We start from the raw sequence: 15,571 nt of genomic DNA on the forward strand, positions 1-15,571 counted from the left end.
GGTCATGATCAATATATCTTTGTACTATTGTCCACTGTGGTACTTTTTTTAGGTTTTTCTTTTAATTTCTGTTGCGGATTTGTGTCTATGGTTGGCATGATGAATCTCTATGGAAGTATATCTGATATTGGAACACTGGGGCTTAGTTTTATGTCACACAGGCGTACATTTTGTGCCTTGGCATTCCCTACCCAACCAAGACTATGAAAGTTGGACTTATTATGCTCCCAACAATCTTGGGGAATGGCTTTAGTAGGGTATAACCCGCTCTGCCCTTGCAGATTTATCCAATATTTCAACATAAGCTTGACCCTCCTTCAATATGTTGACACCAGGTGAGTTTTTCATCCAGCAGAACTTCAAGAAATCTAATTACTTTCATCTGCTCAAGCATTTGTCCATATAGCTTCAGGTGTACTGGTTTGTGGCACTTAGCAAAGCATATTACCTGTGATTTTTAAATAGACAGTTTAAATCCCCATTTGTTTGCCCATTCTTCAACTTTATTTATTGCAGGTTGCATTTTGTCTACTCCACATTTCGACCCCTGACCCAGAGTGCTCCATCGTCAGCATAAAGCGACTTTCCTATGCCAATTTCAACCTCTTCAAAGATGTCATTAATCATTATGTTAAATAGCAATGGACCGCACATACTACCCTGTGAGATACCATTTTCCACTGAATATTTATTGGAATAATCTGTACCCACTTTAACTTCTATGGTCCTCCCTAACAGGAAAATCAACACCCAACTGTACATGTTACGATTTACACCTAATTTGTTAAAGGAGCTATATGTAAGAAATCTAAAGCAAATAGCTGTAAAATCATCCTAATATGTCACAGAGACTAAGGAATAATGTTCATATAACATACTGATCTCACCGACAACAATAGCACAGCCAGAATATTCGCATTTAAAAAACATTTTTACAGTCCGCAAATCATGTTTATGTTTTGAATTTGTGTTTTGGTCTGTTGCGCCACCCACCAGCGTCTACCAGTCACACAGTCAGTAGAGTCTCAGCATCAGTTACAGTTAAGACTGAGCTACAGTAGCACGGCAAGCAGCATTAGCAGTGTCCCGGTACATAGCATTAGCAGCTGGCTCCTCCTCAGCTGTATCCTGGCAGCAGCGTTAGCAGTGTCCCGGTACATAGCATAAGCAGCCGGCTCCTCCACCGCTGTATCCTGGCAGCAGCGTTAGCTGTGTACCAGTACATAGCATTAGCAGCCGGCTCCTCCTCAGCTGTATCCTGGCAGCAGCGTTAGCTGTGTCCCGGTACATAGCATTAGCAGCCGGCTCCTCCTCAGCTGTATCCCGGCAGCAGCGTTAGCAGCAGAGAAGCCGGACTTGCTCGAACGGTCCGCTGGAAAACTGAAGATCAAGGACGCAGCGACGCGGCGCCTGTGGGCAAACAAATCAGTCTCCAGCGTGCCGCTGTCCAGCAACCTCGAATCTGTAGGGGAGGGGGGACGGACACGACTCGCGGCAGTATTTTGAATTTGAGTGCAGTAACAGTTTTGGCCACATTCTTACATACAGCGCCTTTAAATTTGATAAGGAGTCCCTCTTTCCGTAGCATGTCATATGCTTTTTTTTTTTTGTGGTGACACCTCATTGCATCTCGCTGATAAAGGGGCTTTGGCCAATATCCGGAGTGCTGGAGCTGAGACGGAGCCGGAACGCAGCACAGCTGTAGCCGGTGGAAACACACACATTGACTAGAATTGAATCCTATCGGCTCCGCTGCCGTGCCAACACACATCTGGTGGAAATAGGCCGTAAGGAGCAGCGGCTCTACTCTGGCTACACTGACTGGCCATTCACAGACTACTGCTGCAACTGAAGCAGCGCCACACGCTGTGTTCTTCAGGCCCTCCTTCTGGCGTCGGCGTGGAAAATCTCTGCCAGCTGACATAACAACATAACATCTGACATCTGAAATTTACCAGTGCTGATTCATCCATAGCGGGCCCGGTTTGGGCCCTCAGTGGTAAGTTTCTCTGCTATTCCCTGGGTTGGACAGCTGTCTTTTCACCACTGCTTTGATATCCATACTGCGGCAAATAGTGCTGCACATCTCGCCGTTTGCCCGTCCTGGCATTTTGCTGGCTGTGGTTTTATTTCTTTTACAGCTTTACCGATGGCCCCATCGGCGGCTGAGGTCACTGAGATGAGGGCTGAGCTCCGGTCCATTGAGCGGCTCATCGAGGACCTCCTCCAGCAGCAGTCGGAGCTGTGTTCCCGACTGCCATATCTCGAGCCTGCGGGTAACCAGCGGACCTTGGCTGCGGATGCGGCGGCTGGTGCTGCTGAAGTCCCTGGCTTGCTGTCTTCTTTCCCCTCCTGCTCGTCTGTAGTGAAAGGCAACAGAAGGCTCTCTCTTCCCCTCTATGACCCGTCTGGTACTGGTGGTGGTGATGACATCCCCTTCACAAACTCCCCTCTGGCTGAGCTTTCCTCTGAGTCGGTCCTCTCCCCTGTTCCCCCACTTGAACGCAGAGTAGACCGTGTCGGACTGGCCAACAGAAAACACTCCATAGCCAAAAATCCAACCTCACCCAGGGACTCACTGTCCCCTCCATCGGCCCCCAAACGGCCCCGTTTGTCACTCCAGTGGTTGGAGCCGGACAACCTGCCTGGCTCAGCAGCGGCTCCGGTAACCTCCTCTCCCCCAGCACAACCACCTGCTGCTGGCCTGGTGCCTCCCTCTGCGCGAGCATCTAACCATCCACACTCCGCTGAGCCCGGCCCGGCCCGGTCCTCGGTACTTGCCTTCACAGTCAACGCAGAGGTATCTCACTCATACACAAAACCGGCGACATGCTAGCAATGCTAATAGGGCACTAGCTGCCTACTGGGCAGCTCAACCCAAACTCGCTGTCTATGGACACGGTGTGGACTCCCCAGACGCTCAACATGAAGTTCTGTTGCTTGGCGATTCAATGGTCAGATTTGTTGAACTTCCTCACACCATTACATATTGTTTCTCCGGTTTTAAAGTTGCTGATATGATTGAACAAGCCCCTGCTATTATCGATCTGCATACCTCTGTCCACACTGTAGGCTTAATTGTTCACCTGGGAACGAATGACGTCATGATGAGGCAATCAGCTAAACTCCACTATGAGTTCGAGTCTTTAGCGACCACTATTGAAAGCCTGGGTAAAACATGCATCCTGTCTGGTCCTGTTCCTACACTGAGAAAGGGATCTGAACGTTTTAGCCGCCTGTTCAGTCTGAATTCTTGGCTACATACTTTCTGCACTGCTACTGGTTTTGGTTTTATTGACCACTTTGATTCATTTTGGAGGAAAGATTATTTACTCAAATGGGATGGTATTCATCTGTCCAGACATGGTGTGAAACAATTTTCAGCAAACATAAGGAATTATCTACCTCATCTATCTGACTGACATACTTCTCTGCAGGCCCCTATCCCTGATAGGCCTTCTGTGATTCCTGTGCTCATCATTAACCAACCCAGACTGCCAAAGGCTAAATTAGATTCTAAGAATAAAAACAAATCAAATGTCAATAGTAACCTCATTTCAGTTAAGTGTACACCAACTCCAGATAGCGTACATCCCACTGCTTTTAACAGTAAACTTGGTCTTCTTAGTGTCAGATCCCTTTCTAATAAATCATTTTTATGTAACGATTTTATTGTCAGCCATGATCTTGATTTTTTTTTCTAATCACTGAATCATGGCTGACCCAGGATAACATAGCTTCTTTAATAGAAATGAGTCCCTCTGGCTACTCCTAGCTGAACCAACCCAGATTAACTGGCCGAGGGGGTGGTCTAGCTGTTTTCTATAAGAGCTGTTTTAAATGTTGTAGCACCACTTTTGGGTCTTTCACTACCTTTGAATCCCTCTGTTTCACTATTTCGGGTAGCGCACGAACCCTATTCTTATTTATAGACCATCTAAATCTACAACTGGTTTTATCACAGAATTCTCAGAATTATTGTCAATTGCTATCCCTAAATTCAATAATATTTTAATTTTAGGTGATTTTAATGTGCATATTTGTTGCCCTGAGAATTTTTTAGCTAATGAGTTTTTAAATCTGGTGGAATCTTTTAGTTTGTCTCTCGCTCCTACTGGTCCTACTCACACCAAAGGCCACACATTGGATCTCGTTTTATTTACTGGAATTACTGTAAACAACATGCTCTGTATTGATATTGGGGTCACTGATCATAATTGTATTTTATTTAACACCGCCTTGCCCATTATTTCAAACCAACCTGAAAGTCAGACACGCTCCCGCATTTTTAATTCAACCTCTGCCTCCATATTCTGTCAAGAATTTGCTTCCTCGGAGTTCCAAATTTGCTCTTTAATGAACACTAACGATATTTTAAATGGTTTTAACAGCACCTGCTCAGACATTCTAGACATAGTTGCACCTTTTAAAACCAGAAAGGCTAAAAATACCTCTCAACCCTGGATAAATGAGGAAATTCGCTCATTAAAGTCCGTGGAAAGCGAATACAATGATTTGCTTCTAAACACCTTATACATGTTGGAAAATTGTTACAGAAAACATGTGAAAAGTTTGGGGATTGTGCATTACCGATTTGTGGAGTTATAGCCTTAAACTGTTTGTCATCCTCTCAATTTTTTTGATTTTCTGACCCTGCAAAAAAGGGATACGCCGTGACATCTAGCCGTATCCCGGGTGACCTTGGCCCCTCCCCTACTATATAAGGCCGAACGCGCCCTGTTGTCATTGGATATCCCACTCACTTCTGAGTTATTACCACACTGTTACTACCACAGCCTGTATTTTGCTTGCTTGCTAGCTAGCCATGCCTGCTCCACGTTCGTGTATCTTCCCTGGATGCCATAATTTAAATAATGGCTCTGTGTCATTATTTAAATTCCCAAAAAGTGAAGAGCTGAGGAAACGATGGATTGATTTCGTGAGGCGCCACACTGTTGGAGAGCTGAAGATCACCGCCAACAGCCACCTCTGCAGCAACCACTTCACCATGGATAGTTTTCACAACTATCATCAAAAACAACTGGGCTTTACTTCTAAACCACTTTTACTGGTGAATGAGGCTGAGCCCACCGTCTCCCTTCCCGGACTTCATCCGTCAGTCGCGGCGACATCAGGTGCCACAGTCGGCTGTAACGTCAAGATCCCACCGATGAGTGTAAGTTACCTTGTGTGCCTCTAACTCTCTTTACACAGTTAAACTCGTTTACTCCTTTTCATGTGTATGCACTGAAAATATACCGGTTATCTACAAAAGAGCTAATGTCAATTATCCATAATGCCGACTTGACCTCCAGACTCCATCAGCTTGGCCCGCCAACATCAAGCGCCATATTGTCGGTAACGTAATGTGCACACCAATGAGCGTGGTGACATTTTGAAGGTGGTGAGCCCATTAATGTGAATTTACATCGTGCAAGCTGATTTTAGTGTCATCCTCATGTTAATAGTGCTTGTAATGAAAATTCACTACTTATAAATAATTAGGCCTAAGTGCACAAATTATCCGTAATGCCGACTTCTCAAACGGGGCCACATCTTCCCACTGGCAATATCTAATATCCGTTACCGACTGTAAGAGTGGATATGCCATGTGTGCTATAAATCAAATTTAAAATGGCAAAATCATTCCGTTTTATATTGCGCTCGTCTTACCGGTTTGCAAGGTTACTTATATAAATGAATCTACATGTGACCACCTTGATCGATGAGGCAGGGTTGATATTCCTGCATATTAGCTGCTAAATTATTTGCAATAACCCAGGCAGTCCATTGAAACGCCACCAGATTAATTAGTGGTTGTTCTTTTTTATTTGTATTTACTGTTGTTGTATGTATCATTGTTGTTAATTGTTAATAATGTGGCTTCTTACTATAATTAATATAAATATGTTCTGATACTAAGATTGATTAAATTTGCCTCAAATAGGTCCCAAATATTAATTGTCACATAATTTTAATGGAACAACTTAAGAGTATTTTGAATGCTTGCAGTCCATGATTTGGTATACATTTTTACCAGGGTGTCATTGGTCAGGAGATATGAACTTCAGTTTATAGATAACAATTTTCAACTTTTATCTGTTTTCATAAAGCAGACCCTGCCAACCACAAGAGATGCAGCATGCCAGTGTGATGACCTGCAAAAGGCCACAAGGGAAACTGGATGTCAAACAGACTGCTATGTGGGGAGAAGGACAGTGGCCACCCAACTGTCCAAAAGAACACTGTACAACAGAAAGACTACAGGTGTGTTGAAATGTTTATGATGTTAACGGACAGATAACAGGTATGCACAATATATTTGTTGAAAGAAAACACTCATGGACTACACCTCATGCTGTTAATGCTGATTTAAGAACCTAGAGCCTAGTCATTGAAGACAGACAGCAAGTTACACATGTTATCATTAATATTAAAACTAGAAAATGTCATGGATGGTTTATGAAATAATGCAATGTATATTTTCCAGGCTCTCAAGCCACAGTGGCGACAAGAAGTGTTGCTGTGGGCAACAACACATCCCAGTTTCTCCCACTCTGCTCTTCAGCACCACAGAAGCGCAGAGCTGGTCGAGATGATGGCCCACAAGCAAAACGCTCTCTCCTGGAATGTCCCTCTCTTCAGGAATCTGACGTAACCTCAGTCAGTACAGATCCTGATGATTCCAACTATCTCCCCAGCATATCATCACTGGATGACACCATCAGTGACCAGTAAGTTAACTTTGCTTCTTTTTTTGTAAATTAACTGTGAAAGTGAGAAATAATATATGAAAATATAAATAATAACTTTGTAACAAATATTAATTGTTCTTGTGGTTTTCTTTGTCAAAAGAGCACCAACAAAGACACCGCAGGATATCACAAAGTACCTGGTGTATGTATATGTCTGTCCTCAAGCAGAACGGTAATGGAAGGCCACACGATTAACTGTCCACTTTGACAGTCTAAAAATTTTAATGAAAGATTTTAATTTGAAAATTAAAAATGCTCGAGCAAACTATTTTACAGATATTATTGAGAAAAACCAGCATAACACCAGAGTGCTTTTTAATATCAGCCGCACTACAGATGCCCCTCCCATTGTGATTGAGCCGTCTACGGAGACGTGAGGAGTTTTTATCTTTCTTTTCTAACAAAGTCAGTACAATAGGAAATCAAATCACCCCACTGCCTCTTGTAACACTCGATCTACCCATTAATCTGTCGTGCTCTTTAAATTTATTTCACCCTGTCTCAGTAGAACATCTTGGCAAAACCATCTCTAGCATGAAGTCCACATCCTGTCCTCTTGATATCATCCCCACCCGCTTCCTTAAAGAAGTTCTGCATTTAGTTTGTCCTTTTATTTTAACTATAATTAACTCTTCCCTCTCATCAGGTATAGTTCCTGACCACTTCAAGACTGCATTAGTACAACCACTTCTCAAAAAACCCTCATTAGACCTCACCATCCTGAACAACTTTCGTCCCATTTCCAAACTTCCATTTCTGGCCAAGGTTTTAGAAAAAATTGTTGCAGAACAGATAATTTCATTTATGACCAGAAATGGCCTGTTTGAAAAATTCCAGTCTGGCTTTAGAGCGGCCCATAGCACAGAGACTGCGCTCCTCAAAGTGCTCAACGACCTTCTTTTAGCAGCTGACTCTGGCCATTCATCTATTTTAATCCTTTTAGATCTCACTGCAGCTTTTGATACCGTGGATCACCTGATTTTATTGGAATGTCTCAAGAAGTGGGTTGGCATCTCTGGCACAGTTTTAGACTGGTTTTACTCATATCTCCAAAATAGGACTTTTAATGTTGCTATTGGTGACTGCAGATCTTCCACAGCATCTTTGTCTTGTGGAGTACCTCAGGGGTCAGTCCTTGGCCCGCTGCTCTTCTCAGTCTACATGTTACCACTAGGACACATAATCCGCAGACACAATATTAGTTTCCATTTATACGCAGATGACACACAGCTTTATTTCTCTTTCGACCCTACCATCAACCATCAACTGAACACTCTCCACCCTAACCCTAAATGAAGTACAAATCTGGCTGTCTAATAACTTCCTTCAATTGAACCCAGACAAATCCGAAGTCATTATCATAGGCCCAGACACCACACACAATCACATCTCACCACAACTTGGCTTATTCTCCACCAGCATCACCCCTAGCTGCAGAAATCTTTGCATAATTTTTGATAGTAATGTCAACTTTAATCAGCATGTTAAAACAATTGTCCAGTCTTGTTTCATCCAACTACGCAGAATCTCCAAAATCCAGTCCTTTCTGTCTCCCAAGAACCTGGAAATTGTCATTCATGCATCCCGTTTAGATTACTGTAACTCACTCTACTCCTGCCTAAGTAAACATAATCTTTCCAGACTTCAGCTTATTCAAAATTCTGCTGCCAGAAATTCAAACAAAAGAGTACACATAACCCCGATTTTAGCTTCATTACACTGGCTACCTGTGCGTTTTAGAATTGATTTTAAGATTTTAATGATCACTTTTAAGGCCCGGATGGGACTGGCCCCTAAGTACATCAAAGACTGCTTAGTCCCATATGAGCCAAGGCAAAGCCTGAGATCCTCCGGTGGGTCCCTATTAGAGATTCCAAGATCTAGATTGAAAGCCAAGGGCGACCGGGCCTTTGCTATCAGGGCCCCGTCGCTCTGGAACGACCTGCCGGACGAGATCAGTTGAGCCACATCTCTGTCCTCTTTTAAATCTCTCTTTAAAACACACTTTTTTAAATGTGCTTTTACTTAATTGCTGTTGTCATCTAATAATGTACTCTATTTTCTAATGTTTTATTGTTTTTTATGTTCTTATGTTTTTATATTATTGTCATTTTATTGGATTCTGCCTTTTTATTCTGCTGTTGTAAAGTACCTTGTAACTTTGTTTGGTGCTATACAAATAAAGCTTATTATTATTATTATTATTATTACTATTATTTTTCAATATCAAAAAAACACTCTGCAATAACAGATTCTTTGTTAGTTTGAGCTTTCCTGATTTCTGACTCCAGACATAGGACAGAGTCCATTGTCCATTGTCATATGTAGAAATTAGAAAATAGTCATTTGCTCTTTAGAAAGTGTTTTAGTCTTTCTGTTACTATTCGTTCCATTGTCTTCACTAACTGTGAAGTTAATGCAATGGGCCTGTAACGTGATGATGGATTAGATAAATCTTTACCTGGTTTGAGTATTGGTACAATAACTGACTGCTTCCATGTTTGCGATCGATTGTGGCTGTATTCCATATCATGTTGAACAATCTTAATACAATTTCAAGTGTACTGTCTTTCATATGAGCTAGCATGCTGTGGCAGATATTGTCTTTTCTTGGCAAGGTTTGCCGCACATTAGAAAGGGCTCTCCTTAATTCAAAAAGATTAAGTGGTAAATCTAAATATTCTCCTGATGAAGCCCCTCTTTCTGTGATTCCTGGATTTTGTGCAAGGGTACTGTCTCTACATTGCTTAGCTTTTTCTGATAGATTTCCTGAGTTGTTGATTTTCACAAATGTCTTCACTAAGAGTTCTGCCTTTTCTACATTACTAACTGCACTTATATTTCTGTTGGTCAGCACTGGTATTTCAAAATTGTTCTTTATGCCATTCCTAATCATACCCCACACATCTGACAGTTGTGTTTCTCTCCCAATCTTTTTACAGTATTGACTCCAGTATGTTCCTTTTGCTGATCTAACCGTTTTTAGAACTGTTGCTTGTGCTCTTTTATATTGAATCAATGTGTCCATTGTGTGGTGAGCTTAAAGTTGTCTGAATGCTCTATTTCTCATTTTAATGGCTTTATTGCAATTTTCATCCCACCATGGTACACTTTTCTTACATTTGCCTCCTACACTCTTTGGAGTAGTCTTTTCTGCTGTCTGTATAATAGCTGTAACCAACTTTTTATTAAGTTCCTCCACATCTACTATACTCTCTCCTGTTAGCTCTGCACATCTGGCTTCACTTAACACTTGAAATGCACCCCAGTTCACTTTACCTAACTTCCACCTTGGTAATCTCCTTTCCCCCTTTTGACATATCTCTATTCCTATTTTGATTCTTATTGGGTAGTGATCACTACCCATTAATGACTGGTTCAATACCTCCCAAGTACTAATTCCTGCAGTTACAGTGGATGTGAATGTCAAATCTATTGCACTTTCTGTATTCTGTGAAATGTTATTTCTTGTACCCTTTCCATCATTAAGACATACTAAGCCCTTCTCATCCATGAATTCCTCAATTACAGACCCATTAGCATCTGTATTGCTACTCCCCTACAAAGTATTGTGCACGTTAAAATCCCCACACATTATTTTACCTTGTGTCAGCCCACATGCAGCATTTAATAACATGTTAGGACTTAGTCTATTACAAGGGTTATAGTAATTGACTGCTGTCCTTTCCTGTGCATACTTTCACTACAATAGATTCTTGTTCTTTCTCTAGATAAGTTATAACCCATCCCTTACAAATGTAGCCACACCTCCACCTTTCCCAGTTTCCCTATCATTCCAGATTACAGTATATCCATATAAAACAAAATTCCACACTGATTTCAGCCATGTTTCCTGTATACACATCACGAGGCTTGTCAACTAAATTTGAAACATACTTTTTATATTTTTGTCCATTAGCAATAAGGCTTCTAGCATTTTACTGTAGGTCAATTAATACCATTATGAGCCCCCATCCAATGCCTGAGTGCTAGAAGTTCCTTCACTTAACTTTTCTTCAACTGCAACTCCCAGCTTAGTCCTTTAACTCCAAGGTGTTTCTCTGCTGATTTTACTATGATCTTGATTTTTTTCGTTTTCTTGTCTGTCTGTGCTGAGCAGTTTATCACATCTACCATTAACAACACAAATTCATTCATTCATTCATTCATCTTCTAACCGCTTCATCCTCGTGAGGGTCGCGGGGGGGCTGGAGCCTATCCCAGCTGACATCGGGCGAGAGGCAGGGTACACCCTGGACAGGTCGCCAGACTATCGCAGGGCTGACACATAGAGACAAACAACCATTCACACTCACATTCACACCTACGGACAATTTAGAGTTATCAATCAACCTAGTCCCCAATCTGCATGTCTTTGGACTGTGGGAGGAAGCCGGAGTGCCCGGAGAGAACCCACGCTGACACGGGGAGAACATGCAAACTCCGCACAGAAGGGCTCCCACACCCGGGATCGAACCGGCAACCCTCTTGCTGTGAGGCGCCAGTGCTAACCACCACACCACCATGCCGCAACACAAATTCACTCTTGCTCAAAATTAACAAATCTGTCTTTTCAGCAATCTTGTTACATCCACCGCAGGGTCTGTTGCTACTCTCTGTGCCCACTGATTTAGAGGCCTCTGTCTGCCCGCACACTTTCTTCACTGCCTCTGCATATGTGATCCCCTGAGAGACTTTGACTCATTGCACTTCTGCTGCTTTCTTACTGACTTCACATCCTCGATAGGCTGAGCTATGTTTACCTTCACAATTGCAACACTTCAGTTTCGGTTTTTCAAATTTCTCATACTTGTGCTCACCTGCACACCTACCACATCTTTGCTTGCCCTTGCAGTTTGCTGCTAAATGACCATATTTTTGGCACTTGAAACACCTTAGTGGTGGAGGGATATATGGCCATACCTCATAGCTCACGTAACCTATATACACTTCACTTGGTAGTTAAGGTTTGTCGAGTTTAATCATGACGGACAAGCTGTCACATTTTTTCTCCATATCTGGTTGTTTTCAGGAGTTTTGCTTCCAACACTTTTGTGCCCTCCAGGTTATCTTTAAATTGCTATTCTGACACAACTGTAGGTACTCTTGAAATGACACCATGGACAAACTTTTTATCCTTGAGCAGTGAACTTTCCTTGTTGTGCGCTATCCTGACAGAAGATCAGCAATGATGAATTAATATTGTTGTAAGCTATTATCATTACTGTCTGCCCTGCATCTCTCTCTGGCTGTCTCAATTTCTCTCTCTGTCTCTGTCTCTCTTTATGTATAATATTGTCATATGGATTACTGCAAATTTATAATGTCGATCTGTTCTGTACGACATCTATTGTACGTCTGTCTGTCCTGGAAGAGGGATCCCCCCTCAGTTGCTCTTCCTGAGGTTTCTACCATTTTTTTTTTCTGTTAAAGGGTTTTTTTGGGGGAGTTTTTCCTTATTCACTGTGAGGGCACAAAGGACAGAGGGATGTTGTATGCTGTAAAGCCCTGTGAGGCAAATTGTGATTTGTGATATTGGACTTAATAAATAAAATTGATTGATTGATTGATCCATTTCGCAGTATCATAGCGTTTTTAACATCCTCCAGCAACTTGTTAATCAGTTTTGTTAGATAAATTGGATTCCACCCACCAAACGATGCACCACTCTGAGAAAGTTTTATTACTTTATATTCCTCTATCTGCCTTGCTGTTGCTGATACACTTCACTCACTATCAGTTTCTTCTTCTCCCGAGTTCATGTTGCTGTTGCCTTTTTTCTCATTTTCTTTGATTATTTGACTGTCAGTCGACGATATTCCAGTTTTCAGTTTCCCCGCCATCTACACCAACCACACCACCTCCTTAGCTCTCGAGCATTTTTACATCACATAAGACTCTTAAATCTTAAGTTTGTGAGTGATAAATGTGAAGAATTTTTATTCTAAATTTTCAAATCAAGTCCAAAATGTCACTTTAACAATTTGATGAATATGGGCCTCGATTTGTTAACATAACAGTGATGGGAATAAGATGATGAAAACACTATTGTGTAGAGTCTGACGCAAACAAACTTCACATGCAAAGTTGTCTTAATTGAAAAGCAGGAAATGTACATAAAAAAGTGATAAAGAGCCTCAATGTTCAGTCTTTTATTAAAAACATCATTGAAAAATTACCATTGGAAATTGTTTGATTAATTTCATTAACATCAAGTTTACTGGTAGATCATTGATGCTGTCTGGCATTACCAGTAGTATTACTGTAATATGATTAATCACACTGTTTTGTATATTGAAGAAAAAGAGAGAGAAAAAAAAATTGAACAACTTTAGCTCGACCTTGCTTTCCACTTCAGAGAGAATGTTTTCAGCTCAGCTGCCATGAAGAAGCCTTTCTCACTGTACGTGCACACCAAGAGCTGCAAAAGCTAAAAAGCAGCCAAGGTCACCCAAGCAGCGGCACTGTCCAAAATATTTTTGGCAGCTCAAGTTGCTCAAGTTGCTCATGATGTCATATATTCGAACGTTTGATCGTACTTGTTAATTTAAAGGAGCTACAAAGCAGTTTACTGGCTGGAGCACAGCGCCGTTGCCAGCTGCCCAGCCCCAAAAGCTAGGCTATATGAATAAAGAAATTTGGTCAGTGAAAACAGAACAGAACTACTAAACTGGCCTACATTAAACACTGGGAAAATATGTGTAGATGCTCTGCTGCCATTACAGAAATGTCAATTCAAGCGTTTACACAAGTAGGCTACAGAAAGTTTCACGTTTGGTCAATGAAAACAGAACTACTAAATTGGCCTACATTAAAGACTGGGAAAATATGTCTCTGCCTTGATGCTATCACAGAAATGTGACTTCATGCATTTGCCTGAGTACAGAAACTTTCACGTTTGGACAATGAAAATAGAATAAAAAGTCTAAATATGTCATGTTCCACTGTTTGTTAAGTATTTTATTTTTCTCCCTCATGTTTCATGTCTTGTCTTCCTGTTTTATTTTGTGATCACTCACCGCTGTCTCTGTTCCAGGTTCCTGTCTGCCCTGCCCCCTCCCCGTCTGTGTGCACCTGATCCCTGATTGTGTCTCCCGCACCTGTGTCTAATCACTCCCCATCAGTCCTGCATATATTCCCCCTTGTGTCTTGTCTCGTCGCCAGTTCGTTGATATTCACAGCTCACGTTCCAGCATTTTTCTACAGCCTCAGTCATAGCTTAATTGTGTTTGAACCTTACCTGTTTTTTGACCTTGCCTTTTGCCTCACGTCACGGATACCTTTGCCTGGTTTGTCTGCTTCCTCGTGTACCGACCCCTGCCTGGAATAAACCTTGTTTTGCTGCTTTTTACCGGTCTGAGTTGTGCATTTGAGTCCTGCCCTTTCTGTGCTAAGTTCATGACAAAATAGGTCTGACATTAAACACTGGGAAAATACGCTGCCGTCACATAAATGTCAAGACAATATGCATGAGGTAGGGTACATATATGGGTATATATGGATTAAACGGCTTATCTCTTCTCTTCAACATGAGTTTTGAGCATTTTCGTGTGTTACAATTTCAATGGTGCGATTAGTTAAACTGGTGGTACGGAGAGCAAATGAATTGCATTCGTGCTAATGACAAGTGTTCCAGAACACAAAGAAATTGTATAAATATGTGCGCTTGTCCACATGTATATCGATTCAACATGGAAGAAGATACTCTTGTGATTGACCTGCGTGGATGTAGCCGCAGTCGGGTCTGGGTTCACGATATCCTCCGGGGCCGTGAACAGCACGGGGACTATCATCGGCTGGTGCGGGAGCTGCAGCTGGATGGGGAGAGGTTCAAGTGCTGCTTCAGGCTGGGCATAGATCAGTTTGGCAGCTTGCTGTCGAAAATTGGGCCGCTGATCACCATGCAGCACACAAATTACCATCGCCCTGTACCTCCCACAGAGGGCCTGGCAATTTGCCTCCGCTTCATGTGGGCGTGAGCACCGTAGCCAAGATAGTGAACCAGGTCACCAGGGCGATTTGGGATGTCTTGGTTCCCGAGTTCATGCCAGTGCCCACCACGGAGAATTGGAGGAGCATTGCCGAGGGCTTCCAGCACAGGTGGGGCTTCCCCAACTGCCTCGGATCCATTCAGCAAGCATGTGGTGATCAGGGCCCCCGACAACTCCAGGTCCCTCTTCTACAACTACAAGGGGACGTACTCCATCGTGCCTCTGGCAGTGGTGGATGTGGAGTACTGCTTCCGAGTAGTGGCTGTGGGCGGCTATGGGAGGACCAGTGATGGGGGCGTCCTGGCCAACTCCACCTTTGGCCGGGTCACTGCGGGATGGGACCCTTGGCCTGCCACAGGATTCTCCACTGCCGGGAGCTGAGCACCTGGGACCGCAGCCATTCGTCTTCGTGGCAGATGAGGCATTCCCGCTGCGCTGCGACCTCATGCGGCCTTTCCCTGGCACACACCTGTATGGAAGCCGCAGGATTTTCAACTTCAGGCTATCCCATACAAGGCTGATTGTTGAGAATACTCTTGGTATTCTCACATCCCAATGCCATATGTACAGAGGAGTCATTGGGATCAGCCCTGCAAATCAATCAATCAATCAATCAATTTTATTTATAAAGCCCAATATCACAAATCACAATTTGCCTCACAGGGCTTTACAGCATACGACATCCCTCTGTCCTTATGACCCTCGCAGCGGATAAGGAAAAACTCCCCAAAAAAACCCCTTTAACGGGGAAAAAAAACGGTAGAAACCTCAGGAAGAGCAACTGAGGAGGGATCCCTCTTCCAGGACGGACAGACGTGCAATAGA

General features: G+C 42.7%; 1 long non-coding RNA gene across 2 annotated transcripts; it reads left to right on the forward strand.

The window, feature by feature from the left end:
* Positions 1-389: 389 nt before the first annotated feature.
* On the forward strand, positions 390-12,317 carry LOC126388691 (uncharacterized). Of its 2 annotated transcripts, none has more exons than XR_007569775.1 (4): positions 390-5,176; positions 6,114-6,267; positions 6,491-6,734; positions 6,856-12,317. It is a non-coding gene; the product is annotated as an uncharacterized LOC126388691 (long non-coding RNA). The 2 variants fall into 2 exon arrangements; XR_007569774.1 differs by having other exon boundaries at positions 6,117-6,267.
* Positions 12,318-15,571: the final 3,254 nt, after the last annotated feature.

Source organism: Epinephelus moara, chromosome 1, assembly GCF_006386435.1.
Source record: "Epinephelus moara isolate mb chromosome 1, YSFRI_EMoa_1.0, whole genome shotgun sequence".
Classification (NCBI taxonomy): Eukaryota; Metazoa; Chordata; class Actinopteri; order Perciformes; family Serranidae; genus Epinephelus; species Epinephelus moara.